The sequence below is a fragment of the Dipodomys ordii genome, unplaced genomic scaffold, assembly GCF_000151885.1.
Source record: "Dipodomys ordii isolate 6190 unplaced genomic scaffold, Dord_2.0 Scaffold73, whole genome shotgun sequence".
Classification (NCBI taxonomy): domain Eukaryota; kingdom Metazoa; phylum Chordata; class Mammalia; order Rodentia; family Heteromyidae; genus Dipodomys; species Dipodomys ordii.
The window spans coordinates 12,360,267-12,376,703 of record NW_012267289.1 but is presented as its reverse complement, the minus strand read 5'-3'; positions in this window follow the sequence as shown (position 1 = coordinate 12,376,703).

Sequence of the window (16,437 nt, the reverse complement as noted above, 5' to 3'; positions counted from 1 at the left end):
TCAAGTGGTAGAGCACTAGCCTTGAGCTGAAGAGCTGAGGGACAATGCTCAGGCCCAGAGTTCAGGCCCCAAGACAGGACCCCGCCCACCTAAAGAAATGTACCTACCAGCATTTGAATAAATTTTTAAAAGCACACAAAATGACTCAAGAAATATTCATGAAAACTGGATTGTAGTTCATCCTAATACAGAAAAGCTTTTTGTTTTGTTTTGTTTTTTGTTTTTGCTTTGTTTGTGCTTGACAGATTGCTCCCAGCCGAGAGTATGCTTTTAGGCACTAAAGCCACTTTTCTGGACAAAATTTACATGAATGTCATGAAAAGGAACCTCTGAGGAGAAGGAAATACAGACAGAGTTTGGAGAAAGGAGAGAAATGCAGGCTAATTAAAAAGAAAACGTAACTGAAATATTCTCTAAAATTGTTGGTTTGCTCTGTTGGACTAAATGTGCTAGCTTCAAAAGACAACTTAATAACACAGTCTTATTGTTTTAAATTATCAGAGAAATTGTTTAGTCAATTCAACACTTTTTAACAGAATTCTAATTAAATAACCAATTATCTCTACATTCCTGATTTTTTTTTTACCACAATAAAGTCTTTTAAGTGGACTTCTTTAGATCTTTAGACTTTAAATCAAAAGTCCTCTTTGGAATTTGGTGTGATTTTTTTGGCTAATGTTCCAATGAACTAATAGGGCCTTTGACCAAGATATTTTTAAATGGACAGTAGTCATTAGATCTCTGCCTCTGCATTATTAGTCAGTGTTAAAGCAACAAGTGAAATGCTCTCTTATGTTCATATGTTCAATATGAACTAATACAAAATACTACAATTAGACTAAAATCACCAATTATAGTGGAAAAAATAGAACTAAATCTGATTTCTCGGAGAAAACAATGACAAAGCAGAACTATTAGAGGAAAGGAAATTATCCTTGGAATAGAACCCATAAAAGAAAGAACTATCAGGAATAAAAATCAAGGGAAATAAAACTAAAATAATTGGGCATTTCTTGAGACACTTAGAAAAACTTCATAACGATAATTCTTAAACAAATACAGAACAATATGTTACATTTTTTTTAAGTTTCATGCATTCTTTCACTTTTTTGTCATGACTGGCAACTAAAATATTGATGAAAATTGTATCCGTTACTGAACCCAAGAACAGCAAAAACTGAAACCTCTAAATTCTGATCACGACATCAATAGTTAAATTGTAAAAGTCCTTTTTAGTCTTTGAGGTACCATATCAAGTTTTGGTTTTTGGTAGAAGAGATCTAACCTAAAGGCTTTCATTTTCCATATTGTCACATAACAACTTCAAAATGTATTTCCAGTTTGATAGTGCTTTGACTATGTGTTGATACATAAGTGTTCTCTCAAAATTATCAGTGTGGTAGACTGAGTCATGTAGGCCACTCTTACCTTTTAAAGGACAACTGTCTGCTCAGCTTTGCAGAGAACTACAAGGATAATTTTTGAGGATGTGTCTTAGTTACCTAAGAGAAAAGACTTGTTGAAAAACAACCTACACATGTTATTCAGTAATGTAGAAGGAGGGCTCCCAAACTTTTATGTAAAGGGACAGATAGGAAACTTTTAGAGCATGTGAGACATAAAAGTCCCTGCCATCAGTCCGGATCCCTGCTGTTTTCTCTCAAAAGCAGCCCAAAATACTACATAATTAATGAGTGTGGCTATGTTCCAAAAGAATTGTACTTATAGACAACGAAATGTGAATTTCTTGGAAATTTCTTATGTCAAAAATTCTTGTTTTGGCTTTTTTCCTCCTGCTATTTCAAAATGTAAATCTCATTCTTAGCTCATTAACTGTTTATCAGTAGGTGACAAGCTGACTACAGTTTGTTGACCACTGGATAAAAACCTTAAGCTTACTTTTTGTCCTACTGTGGGAAAAACCTGACTTACCATCTTTAGGTTAAAGGTTTCACAAATACCCTAAAGTTTTGCTGGTCTGAGGCACCATGATTTCCTTTGTTCGATCTTGGTCTGTCTCCTCCCCTGCCACATGGACATAATGAGTGCAAGCCAACATCCTGTACTCGAAAACTTTGTCTTAGAATCTGCTTGAAAAGAACCCAAGATTAGAGACATAGGAATTGGTGTGATTAGATATTTCTCCTCTAAAGGTGATACAAAACCATACTTTTGTGACCATGTTTGACTCTGAGAGATAGTAAGGAAGGTAGTATTACTGTCCCACTACCCACAAACAGAGAAACTATATGCCTAAGAGAAAATGAAGGAAAAAAATGTGTAACAGAAAGGGGCCTACTGATGCCCACCAATTCTTGATCTATTTTAATAAATTGACATATGATTGCTTCATTATAGTCTCCGCATATCAAATTCTGATTCTTCTGGTGGGACCCCCAAATCATAACACTTACCCTTTACCTATAGTTAATGTATATTAGATTGAGCAATCCCAGTTACTTATCCCTATAAAAATAATGAACGTTTCCATTATCCCCATTTGTACATGTTAGATCTTCACCTTTCCACCCTTCATGTTTACTCCAGCACTCTCTTCCTCTCATACTGAGGCACCTCTTTTGCCACACGAATTTTCAGTCAAAACTTACCTATATCAAAGCTTACTCCAAGTGAAAAATTATTCTTGGCTATCATCCACATGGAAAGTATCTGATATGTTTTAATTATGTAGTACATACAAGTAATAGTTTACTATTTATTCTCTTCCTCATACTTAAGTTGGATGTTTTATTCCGTATAAAAGAATTTCCATTAATAGAGTGGCATATTATTTAGTATCTACAAGAAGAACTATGTTTAGGAAACTAGCTAGAATTCAACAGACCACATGTAGAGATGCCAATAAGAAAGCACAGCCCTCTTGGTACACAGCTCTCAGTCACAAATTATTTAACTTTGAAGTCTGGATACAAGCTGACTTACAGGTAGCAATGAATCTAGCAAAAACCTGAAAGCAGAAAGAAATAGAGTGTTCCCTTTCAGCATCCCTAAAATCATTCCAATATAACTATGAACACAAGATCAATTGTTACTTTCATATTAGTTTCCTTAACTCATATGAACTAGAAGTAGAATGAAATAGGAGCAAATGACAATATGGGAATCATATATATATATATATATATGTTATATATATATATCATATATGACATATATATATATAATGGATTGATATAATTAAAAGTGGCTTTGCTTTGCTTTGAGGTACCTGTTAACTAAACACAGTTTCAATTCTTCTTTTGGCTCTGATTGTTTACATGGTTGTTCCTTCTGTTATACTTATTACATAAAATAAAAATATTTAAATTATGTGTTTAACTAACAGCCACTACTGCATTTTTCACCTTTATTCTGAGTAAAAATTCTTATCTTCAAATAAGCCATGTTATATCCAGAGTATTTGATCAACAAGTGCAAGCAGGAAGCAATTGTTGCATTCAATTAGAGAAGGAAAAAATGAGAAACACCAGTTTATTGTCTCTTCAGCATCCAATGTCCCCAACTGTCCAGGCAAATTGTTGAATCATGGCACATTCAAAACTGTGATATAGTCTATGAACTTTTGCCTAGGAACTGCTAGTACACTTCAAGCATGTTTTACAAATCTACTGTAGTTAGAGTAGCTGTTAAGGAAAACTCTTTTATAATACATTAAGAATAAAAGCTAGGGTTTCTATAGTGTTTGCTTTGCTTGATTAAGCAAATAATAAACAAAGCTGTTTATTATGTATATTAACAAAATAGTAAAATACAAGAAAAATAACAGTCTGTAATTATATACTTTAAGAGGTTATGGATACTAATATACATATTTAATTATATTTGTATATAAATGCAAAAGCTATGAGAATCACTCCACACTCATTTCTCAGATTAACATCTGTTTTACTATGAAATTAAATAGAATAACCCATCTGTGTATTATTTCTTGGCAGACACATGGAATTTTCCAAACATCAATCAATTATATACATAAAAAAAGAACTTATGAGTTGGGTGGATAAATCCTTTCTTATATTTCATTTAATCATTACTTATTTTATTTATTTACTGTAAATATATTTACCTTCAATAAATGTGTTTTCTCCACACTGGGGCAAGGTCAATAATATACTAGCTTTCAAGTCTCTAAGATGACCAGACACAAACAATAAGTCCAGTGTATATCCATAGGTAAATATGAATGGTGATTAAAATATTCAATTAGGTTTTCAGTGTACCTAGGGTTGATGTAGGATTTGTGGTACCATAAATTTATGCAAGTGAAGAACTTTCATTAAGTGAAAAAAAATACAAAGACATGAATGCAAAGATAAAACATATCATGTTGGTCCTAGGAAGGAGAGTTTGCACAAGAGGGACCCAGACACTTAAAGCTTTATCTCCAATTAATTCTGACTTCTATTAGATAGATAGATAGATAGATGTGTAGATAGATACATAGATACATAGATGGATAGATACATACATACATAGATACATAGATAGATACATAGATACATAGATAGAAGATAGATATAATCTCTTGCCAGTGTTGTCTGTATCTCTGAACAAGGTAGCTGAATAAAATGCTACAATTTATAATCTGATTTGTGAATTTATTAATTTTATATCTTAAAAAGTATTTGCATTGGTCTTCCCCATAATCTTTTAAATTTTCTTGTGTTTGTGTATTTGATTATTACTTTTCTGCATTCTCATGTTTAAAAAAAAGAATACATGGACACCATTTCTGAAGTAAAGAACAAATCTCTTAGAAATTCTTTTGTTTTCTACCTGAATATTAAACCCAAGGTGAAGATGTTTTACACTTAAATACACCATACTTATTCCCCAGTGCTCATCGGTGTTCTGCACAATCTTGTAGAGGCAAGGATCTCACTCTTACTCCACTCTTTCCTTGTTCAGAGCTAATCAGAATCATGTCATCATTCCTTTGTATTTTCTAAAAAAAATGTTTTCCAACAGAAATACATTGTTGTCCTTTTGTACCTACAGGATCTGCAGTTATAAGTTCAAAATTTTTTCAATGACTTTCTTCTCCCACAACTATAACTTGCTGCCACAAGAATAACAAGTTTGTCCTCCATATGGACAGTCGGTGTCATTCTTTATTTAGTCTATTATCAGTGTACTGAACTGATAGTATTATCTTTCAATATTTCACATGTGACAACCATTCTTCTTTGTATTTAAGGGTATATCCTCCCTTTTAAGGATGGACATTTTTATTATTTTAGGTAATTTATCATTATTTTTATTTTATTTTATTTTATTTGTGAACATGCTGTACAGAGGAGGTAATTTATTATTTTTATTTTTGTTATTATTAGGTACAGATTTTGTAAGTCGTTAGACTTGCAAATGACCTCCATTTTACCCAGTAATCTGAATTTATATTTAAAACTCAGAAAGACAACCTGAATATACTTTGTAAAATGGTATTTCTTCTGGAAAATGAGTTTTGGGTTTTTTTTTGTACGTTTTTTATTGTAAAAATGCTGTACAGAGGGGTTACAGTTACATGAGCAAGGTAATGAGTACATTTCCTATTGAGCATTGTTGCCTACTCCTTTGTTTTCCCTCTACCATCCCTTCCCTCACACCTCCACAACTACCTCCTCCTACCCCCCCCATCACAGAAGTTGTAAAGCTTGTTTACAACATAGTGTTTTGTACATCTCAGTGTTACAATGGGTCAATCGGTATCCTTATTTAAGCATTTTGTTATTTTCCCTTCCCTGCCCCAAATTAGAGAAGTATATGTACAAGATGCAGGACACTGACATCAAATACAGTGAAAACAGGGGTTATAACTGTGGGGGAGGAACATACAAAGAAACAAAAATATCACATAATACATTATAAATACATTAGAAACAATAGCAAGGAAGATAAAAGATATTTGTGCCCCTATATTGGGGTTCATTTTGCTTAACATCATCTTATATGGTCATCTGTTCCTAGATTTTGGCCTTTTCTGCTTGTCCTACACATGTTCTATTTATTGCAAATAAGGGAAACCATGGGACCTATGTTGCTTTGGGCCTGGCTTATCTCACTTTTGGGCATTTACCCAAATGATTACAAACAAGATCACACTAAAGCTACCAGCACAACTATGTTTATTGCAGCATTATTTACCATAGCTAAGATACTGAACCAACCCAGATACCCCTCAGTAGATGAATGGATCAAGAAAATGTGGTATATATACACAATGGAATTTTATGCCTCCATCAGAAAGAATGACATTGCCCCATCTGTTAGGAAATGGAAAACACTGTGGTTTTATTTTGCTTTTGTTTTTGTTTTTGTTTAGATTTTTTTTTGTAATGCCAGTGTCATCAAAGAAAATGAAACATTGGCTGCCAGGAATATCTGCAGGCAAATAAGAAGAAGCCAATGGGAGAGCAAATGAGTGATGATCCACACAATAAAATTAAGACTAAGTATTAGTTTCTTTTGAAAAAGAAAAAGCATTGTTTTTACTTCTTGAGCAAGGTGAAGTAACCATCATCCTTATACATTTTGTTTTAGTACTATTTTCATAATTTTCTGAGGGTAGAGTACTATATTTTTTTCAAAACTGGCAGAGTATGTGCAATATGTGTATTTTGTAATACTTGAAGAGCTATATTTACTAATAGTAGCTTTGAAAACAATTGTATATAGCTCTATGTTCAGCATTCTAAAAATACACTTTAATTGTTGTATGCCATCTACCCAAAAGTGTAGCCAAGTTTCCTAAGCAAAAACTAGAAGTGTGAATTGAAGAGTTATAGATCTTCTCTGTACTTACAAAGTATAGATATTATTGATGGGTTAATATCTGGTTGTTAGTTACAAAGTGCTTCCTGTGTAACTATTATTGTTGATAGGTCACGGTACATAACATACACAATCACATTTTATATGAGATATTATTGTCTAAAAATGGATAATAATCATACTTTTACAAGGGTCACAGCCAACCTTCCTAAAACAAGAAAAAAGTGACAAGAGAAAAACCTCACAAATTTATTCAAAGTTTATATAACAAGAATACCTTAAAAGTGAAAGCCAAAGAACCCAGGTAAATTGTCTCTTTATGAAAAAGTTGGACAAAGAATTGACAGTCACTTAGTAATATAATTGGAATAAAAAGATTTGATCTAGCTGGCACTGATGGTTCATGCCAGTAATCCTACCTACTGAGAAGGCTGAGATCTGAGGATCAGGGTTCAAAGCCAGCCTACACAGGAAAGTCCATGAGATCTATCTCCAATTAACCACCAGAAAATCAGAAATGGCACTGTGGCTCAAGTGTTAGAGCACTCGCCTTGAGCTGAAGAACTATGGGACAGCGCCCAGGCCCAGAGTTCAAACTCCACAATCAACAACAATAACAAAAGGTTTGATCTACAGGCAATAGAGTATGGGAGGACATAGAAAGTGTTGTTTGTTTAAAAAAATAAAATGGGAGTTGCTGTTGTTGTTGTTGTTGTTGTTTTTCTGTTTTTCTTGCATAATATTTTTCTCTCCCTCACCTCCAAGCTGCGTTCTAAAGCTCATAGCAGATCCTCCCCATTCTCCTGGAGAGTCATAGTGCCTCGCAGACAAAGTTTGTCTGAGATTTTCTTGTGGCCACCGAAAGATAGGAAGTCAGCATGATTTTCTTGCTCCAAAAACATCCATCTAATCACCTCCAATTAAAAGTATTTTGAGGTATCATATTCTGAGAACAATTTCTCTTTTCCAAATAAAAATAATAATTGAAGCAGGTAAAGGTCAAAAATATTGTTCAAAAATGCAAGGTTTGTAGAGCTTTATTTGTATATCATTCTAATATTCAAATTCTTTGTTCTCTTTCATTTTTTTATTCCATCTTCCATGACTTTGAATAATTGCAAAAATAAAACAAAAGCAGACAGTTCTTTTCATTGCACTTCCTATACAGGAAGTAGCTGAAAGAAGTTAAAATATTATAAACGAAACACAGTTAAAAGTGATGAAAGCTTATATCTAGTCTGAAGAGAGGACCATAGCAATGTAATGTTAATTCCATGCAACGCATGTCATATTTCTTGCAGTTAAATGGGCTTTTAAATTCTGTTCTTTGTTGTTTGTTGTTTCTTTGATTATTGTCTGGTTTGATTAAAGCTTCTTGAGACTGAATTTTACTGTATAACTGGAATCCACTATATAGCCCCTACAGGCCCTCAAACTCACAATCCTCTTACTTCAGGCTTCTAAGTGCTAGGACTACAGTATTTACCACTTTTCTGGGCTTTTCTGAAAATGTTTTTTTTTTTAAGTTTTTCCTTGGATAAGGAAGAATATCTACATTGAAAAGAAATCATTAAGAAATATAGCTACATCATCTATGCATTAACATTTAGATGGTGTTTATGATGTAGTTTGGCTATTTTTCCAGTTTCCTTTTTATGTTCAACCTATTTTCACAATGTATACTAGCCATTTGGTGTCACTGCTTATTAAATAACCTCGACATGTTAGTCATGTGTCAGATTAACTGAGTAGTATATTAAAGACTATCAATGACACTCCTTTTTGGAGAATTTATTCATTTAGATGAGCAAAGAATTAAGAATAGTGATTAGAATAAAATAAAGTGGTGAAGGAAAGTAAAAAGAAAGGAAATCAAAAGATTAGGTTTTCATAATACAATTAAAATCATTCAAACTTTGGAAACAGAGAATTTGAAAATTTTATCAGATTTAATTTTAATTTCAAGATGACATTAAATGCAGCCTTTCACTTGTCCTGTGTTTTCCAGCTGCCATTTTTACCACTTTCATTTTACAAGTCAATAGGCTAACAATTGCCCCAGCTGTTTCACTGCAGATTGACTCCATTGGCATTATTCTTGGGTAATAGCTAGGTTCTCACAATTCAGCTGAAGAACTAAGAATTGCTTATCCAGGCTACTCAAATGGTCTTCACCCTCCTAGTGAAGATTAGAGTCCACCTTATGGGCCATTTCTTCTCAGGCTACTAGAGGCAGAGCTTACTATTGTCAACTTGTCAGTAAAGTTTTTATTTGGTGGCCAATTAGTCCCCAAAAACATATCTTTTTTTTCCCTGCAGCATAACAAAGCAATACTTTTAAGTCACTGATTGCTTCTTTGTAACTGAAAATGTTACCTGACCTGTGTTTTCAGCAGGAAACTTTCAACAGTTGGTGTAATAATGGTTCCCGTCTTTAACAGAAAGGTATAGAAACACTTAATGGCATTTGGACATTAATCTGTGTTAAACGGTGAAGAAATTCTTTTGGAATTGAAAATTACAGCCATACTAATACCTTTCTCTTGTGTGTGAACAATAAATGCCAAGAGTCTTTTTCCCATAGTGATTAACTGCTTTTTGGAAAGTGCTGCCATTTACCACATGCAAATTTCTTGCTTTGTAGATCAGATGTGACTAAGAACACTAGGTGGTTGGCTCTTGTGAATAGAAATCGAAAGTACTAATTATAAGACTAACATACCACAATCATGCTTAATTTGTGTAACTCCCTTAATGCAAGATGAGTGAACCCTGTGCTACAGAACTGAAATGGCAACAATGAGATTTCTTTTTTACCTTTGTCTGTTCACTTACTTGAAGCATTGAATTGAAGACAGGGAATAATACTTCTTTGAATGCATAACCTTAAAATGACTTATTTGTTAAAGTTCTACAAAACTGCTAAATTGAATTGGAGCTTCCTATATTTCCTAAAGAAAATTGTTTGTCAATTCAGTATTATATTTCATAAAGAGCCTAGGATGTGTAACATTCTATTTTAATTTTAAGAAAATTTTACTTCCAGTCCCTTTTTAAAGATCATGACACTAAATAGGCAAGAATTTATGTTATAATAAATCACATACCTGTTACAAATAAAATATAAAAAACAAATATTAAATATTAATAAAATGCTGAAAATGTATGACTTTTTGTTAGAACTTTACTGTGTAGTATATCAATTTGAAGAGAAGAATTTAAATAATGAAAGATAACTATTCTGAAGTGTAATTTCATCCCCACATACTCCCTCTTTATAGATTATGAAACATATGAAACCAAATATTAAACATCTATTAGTGTGAGATCTATAAAAAGAAAGATAAATTGATTAATAGCAAATGTATTGTAGGAAGTAAATTTGTATTTTATATCAAGGAATGAGGGTCTGAATATTTTCATGTTCAAATAAGCACATATGGAAATATAATTGCATAGGAATACATTTCTGAGTATAGATACTTGCCAAGCAGGATTTTTTAAAGGCAATAAAAAGAAAACTGATCACTTAGCTATGAGAAGATACAAAATTTACTATAAAAATATCCACTGATAGAGAATAACAACACTGACATTGATCTCAAACAAATTTTTTAAAACATTGTTTAAAAGATTTCTTTGTGCAAGCACAATAGTTATACCAATATGCATGTATCCATATGGATGCATGTGCTTTGACAATGTATTATCCTATAATTTATTACCTTTTGAGAAAGAGTCAAATCTTTTCATAATAAACAATGATAGAGTAGAATAAGCAAACTCTTACAGAATCTCAACAAATATTAACTGAAATTTGGTATATCCAAGGGAGGATTCAATTAGTGTAATATCTTAGAAAGGTCAAGTCAAAGTTCAACAAAACTAAACAGTAAGAACTGCGTACCTGAAAGGGAAGGGCGAGGGCAAGAGAAAAGTGGTAGATGCATGAAGAGGAAAAGAGGAGGAGAATGCAGTCAAGAATTCAATGTATAGTCTACAAAATTAAGAAGAGTGAAGAAAGGGATGGGTAGGGGAAAGATGAGTGAGGATATTGAAAGAGGTGACATTGATCAAGATGTGTTGTATTCATAAACTGCTTCGTTAAATGAAAACTCCTTTGTACAATTATTTAAAGATAAATAATAGCTTTAAAATGACATTCTTAAAATAATCAAGATGTAGCTTAGATTATGTTATTAAAATACCATTTGGAATTCATATAGGAAATAGAAGAAATGTAAGTATCCCATGGGACAAATATTTCAAAGGCGTATAATCATTTACCCAGAAAACATTAAACCAGAACTCTGCATGTTAGGCAATGTACTAGGTTGCTGAGTGCTAAAAATAGCAAAGACATAATCACAATAAATGAAAATTATTAGACATCAAATATATACTATCTGCTCTGTTAAGACCTTTCTACATTTATCTCAATAAATTCAATATTTATTCATAACCATTCTCTATGCAGTACACATATTTGTGTTCACACAGTAGATTATATATTTGACACTGAAGTGGTTAAATAACTTACACAAGATAGACATCAAGAAAAGACCAAGAAAGGACAGGAAGGTCGTGACACAGTGTGTGTGATTTCAGAGCATGAAATATTAAGAAACAGAGTCTAAGCAATACAGAAGTACAGCTATGAACTGAAAACTCTGTCAAGAACAATGTTCACTTCTACAAAGTTTCAACTCTTTTTGAAATAGAATACACATTTTCACTGTTAGGAAAATGTCAACTTGAATGTTTTAAGAAATTTTGTGGGTCTAATAATGGGTCTAGAGCCCTTAAACAGCATGTTGGTTCAGCATATTGGAGCTTGTCCTCTGATTGTCTACAGAAAATTAATTCAGTTTCTGGAGAATAATTAATACCTAGTGACCATTGCTTCTCAACAGTTGCAGGTGAAAGTTCAAGGCTCTTTCCATCTGGTGTGCAGCTGTAGTATAAAGAAGGGCAAAGGATACTGACTCTAGGTCAAGTAAAAGGGGATTGACACATAGATTTGTCAGGGCTCCTCAAATCAACCAGCTGGCTTTTTGAAAATCCTGAGGATGTGTGGACACATATCCTATTATAGTAGCCAGGCCTCACAACCTCTGTCAGGCATCCAGGACTTTGAGAAGTAATGGAAATGATTATGGATACTGTATCTTTCCTAGTTTGTTGTAACCACCTTTTCTTTCCAACTGCCCTGACATTTCAAGGATAGAATACATTCTTTACAGCTACAACATAAGGGCAGGGACATTTACTACTTCCATATGTCTAGGTTAAAATGGACATTTTTTAAAAGATGGTAGGAACATCCCTGCTGATTAACTTTTACTCATTCATAGAGATTATGCATCAAAAATTTGACTACATTATTTGATTTCTTTTTTCACATTCTAAAAGAAATAATAGAAGGAATGTTTGCGTGCTATAAGAATCTGTGAGGCTAGTGCACAGAAAATATTCAACTAGTTACTTATGTACTAAAAACAAGTTAAGATGAATACTCTTTATTTTGAGGCAGAAAAATCCAATGTGCCGATGGAACTGTCCTGAGTACACATATATGGATAATGTGGATAATGGGAGAAATAAACATGGTGACTTGTTTCCTTCTAGTGGTTGAGATTTTCATGATGATATGGACAAGGTGAAATCTAGGATGCGTTTTCTGATTCTTCACACTCAGAGACATATTTTTGATTTTAACATTTACACAAATGCTCCCAGAATGTTTATATTTTTTATTTATCATTTTTCTTCCTAAAGCTTATGACAAAAGTAATCATTTGAAGATTAAGCTACATTAAATGTACATTTGTTATTTCAAAATCAAAAGCTTCTATGTATTTTTGAAATTATGGAACTACCTAGATAGTTTCTATTAACAGTTTAATGCTATCTGTGGATAGGTGAAAATATAGAAATTTATGATATATTTGTTAAAATATAACTTTGAAAAGAATGTAATTAGTATAATATGGACTCTTTTTAATTTTTTTTTGCTTGTCCTGGGGCTTGAACTCAGAGACTGGGCTCTCTCTTTTAAGCTTTTTCCTTAAGGCTCTACCACTTGAGCCACAGCTCTGCTCCTGGATTTCTGGGTAGTTAATTAGAGATAATAGTCTCATGGAATTTCTTTCCCCAGCTGGCTTCAAACTGGGATCCTCAGATCTCTGCCTCCTGAGCAGCTAGGATTACAGGTGTGAGCCACCAGCACCTGGATATTGTGAGCTCATGAATACTAATTTTCTATGGATACCAAGCTTAAAACTGAGACTTTTGTTTCTCCTCTCTTTTATCTTTTTTATATATTTTTATTGTAAAAATACTTTATAGAGGGGTCACAGTTACATGAGTAAGGTAATGAGTACATTTCCTATCGAGCATTGTTACCTCTTCCTTTGTTTTTCCCCTACCATCCCTTCCCTCTTCACCTCCCCAACTCCTCCTCGTCCCTCTTCTCCCAAAGTTGTAAAGTTCATTTTCGCAAAGTGTCTTGTACATCCATTGTTACAATGGGTCAACCTATATTCTTATTTCAGCATTTTGTTATTTCCCTTCCCTTCCCAAAATTAGAAAAAGGTATATACAAAGATGCAGAGCACCAGAATCTATTAACTCCTATTAATGATATCTCATTAAAAGATGGGACTGACACAATACTAATTATATATGCATCCATCAAACTGTTGGATGGATTACCAGCACTACATATTCATTCTTCACTTTATACAATGGCCCTTAACATTTCAATGTCCATCATACTTCTAGCCTTTTCCATCCCTCACTGAAAAGAAAGATCTGAGTTCAAAAATAAAACTGCCAAATGGGAAGCCATACAGCTTCTATCAAGATCTGTCTTAACAAAACAACTTGTTCAGTCATCCAAAAACAATTTATTGTTTGGCTACGGAAACCCTTTGGTATACAAAAGAGACTCATTTTTTTTTCATGAGTGCTTTATATGATAGGAAAGATATCATTCAAATAGAGAAGAATCCTGTAGTTGTGATACATTAAAATACAAAGCAGAAGTTCTGTGGAAAGGCAACTTACAGGACCTTTTTTAGATTAGGAAGGGCCCTTGCAATTATTCTAGAGAAGTGACATTTAGGTTTAGCCTAAAGAATGAGTAAAAATAAACATGTGGATGGTGGGAGGAGAAGCCTACCAGGAGGCTGGAACAGCATGTGGGAAAGACTGAAAAGGAAAAGAGTTTGGCACATTGTAGAAATGTTTAAAATGCCAATGTGGTTAGAAGGTAGTGAGTAAGAGAGAAGTTTGAATTTGATGCCCAGAGAGAATAATGCTGAAACAATCTGTGTGATGCTTTTGGATCAACATTTCTAATCCCAGGGTTAGCTTGTGTTTGAGTTGTGACAGTAGCTATAATTGCTTCTATGAGTAAGATAGCTAATAATGTGTCCATTTGCATTTATAATGTTATATAACAGTATATATACATGTATGTTCTTTATATAATATCAATTGTTTATTGTGTGCAGACTAGTTTGAGATAGTGTCCAGCACAAGATAAAAAACAGAATAAATGCAAGTTAATGGATGTTATTTTATTTTGTGTTATTTCATTTTATTGTGGTTGTTATAAGGCCTCTTACAGAATTTAATTTTCATTTCCAAAAGCATAGTCAGTCATCAGTAGGTTGCAAGTTGAAACATGGCAAGCTGCTTTTGCACACTATTGACATTTCCAAATACCATGTGGGCTGATTTTTAAGATTGGACCAAAAGTAGAGCCATGAAAGGGGAATTAAATAAAGGATACTTAGGAAAGCAATGCAGTAATCCAAGGGGGGAAATGGCAGCCAATTCACTGTGGCTGAAAACTCAATTGTCAGTAAAGCATATGTGCAAACAGACAGTAGTTGATTTGAGTTGTATTGGTGCTAAAAGTACAAAGATACTTCTCATATTGACACAATACAGCAAATATTGGCATAATTAATATTTCTAGACTTGTTTTAAATTCTAAGCCAAAAACAATAGATATGTTTCCTTCCTTTCTAGGGAAATGAGGTATATTTTGTATTTACTATAATTAGTCTTGTTACTTGCAAAAATTATCACATCCAGAACCTCCAGTTCCTGATACCTGAGGATTAGTACATAATTAAAAGTGGCACTAATATAAAGTCCACACTACAACAGCATTTATATACTGCTGCACAATACCATATTTTTCTTTTCCTGAAAAATGACTTTTTAACTGAAAAATCCAGTTCTTCTTGCCTGGTTGAATTAAGAAACTATTAAATGAACCATGAATAAATTCATGTGCATTTTAGTTTACATTGGCTTCCAGATAGAAAATGCTAGGATTCTAAATAGCATGTGGCAGACTTTCCTCGAAGCAGATCATTGCTTTTCTTGCTCCTCTGTGTCTGTTCTTCTCTTTGGGAACATTCTTTTATTCATCAAAACACTCTCCTTGCAACAGATCTGAAATTATGCTCATTGAGGTTACACAGAGTAAAATGGGAAATGGATTGTGAAATCAAGTACTCATAGGGTAGGGTGCAGATAGGACCATGTAACAAGGAGAAGCAGTGTTCAAAGCCAGGGTTTAATCATCTATTTTCCATGTGCCCAGATTTGGGTAACAATAAGTGCTATATTCATGAAACTCACTTCTATTAGAATATTTTGGGATAATTTTTGGCGATTACATTCCATTATTCAAGTATAAAAATGGAGACAGAATAATGAATTCATAACTTTTAGTAAATTGAACTACATTCTGGTACTTTCATTTATGGAATACTAGAGAAGAAAAAGAAATAGAAATGTTGACTTTTCCCTAGGAAGGTGGACATGAGACATGGCAAGAAAAAACATGGGCATTTTGATGTAGGAAGTGGTCTCTGTCTGTGTAAGTTATAATAGTGTTTTTCTTACAACTGATACTTTCAATAAATGCAGATTTTTCTGGTATTTTAGGCTTATTTGGAACTCAGATTTTTCTCTAGAAAACCAACGATTACATTTTTACTGTATAACTTACAGTGTTTAAAATAATAAAAAACATATGCATGCACAGAGCAAAAGAAAATAGACCAATTTCCTCTTTGAATTCTGTCTCTTCCTCCCTTTTTGTCCTTCCATGCTTACTTCTTCACCTTTTTGTCCTCCCTCCTTTTCTTACTAACTTTTGTGTGTATTTTCAACCTAATTTTATGCAAGCTCTTTTAAAGTTACCTTCTATGCTTCTGAATAAAGTCAGATATCCTTTTAATTTCTTTTGTTCAGTCTTGGGCTTGAACTCAGGACCCATGTGCTATCCCTGAGCTCTTTTTCTCCAGGCTAGTTTTCTACCACTCTGAGCTACAGTTTTACTTCCAGTTTTCTGGTAGTTAATTGGAGATAAGAGTCTCATATAGGACTTTCATAGGAATCTAATATAGCCTGGACTTTGCTGCCCAGGCTAGTTTTGCACTGCTATCCTCAGATCTAAGCTTCCTGAGTAGCTAAGATTATAGGCATAGTGAATTTTTAGACAATATGACCTTCAAATCTTTGATTCTGAATAACTCATTTTCTTTTGTTGGTGGTGGTGGTGGTGGTCATCGTGGGGCTTAAACTCTGGGCCTAAACGCTTGTCTCTCAGCTCTTCAG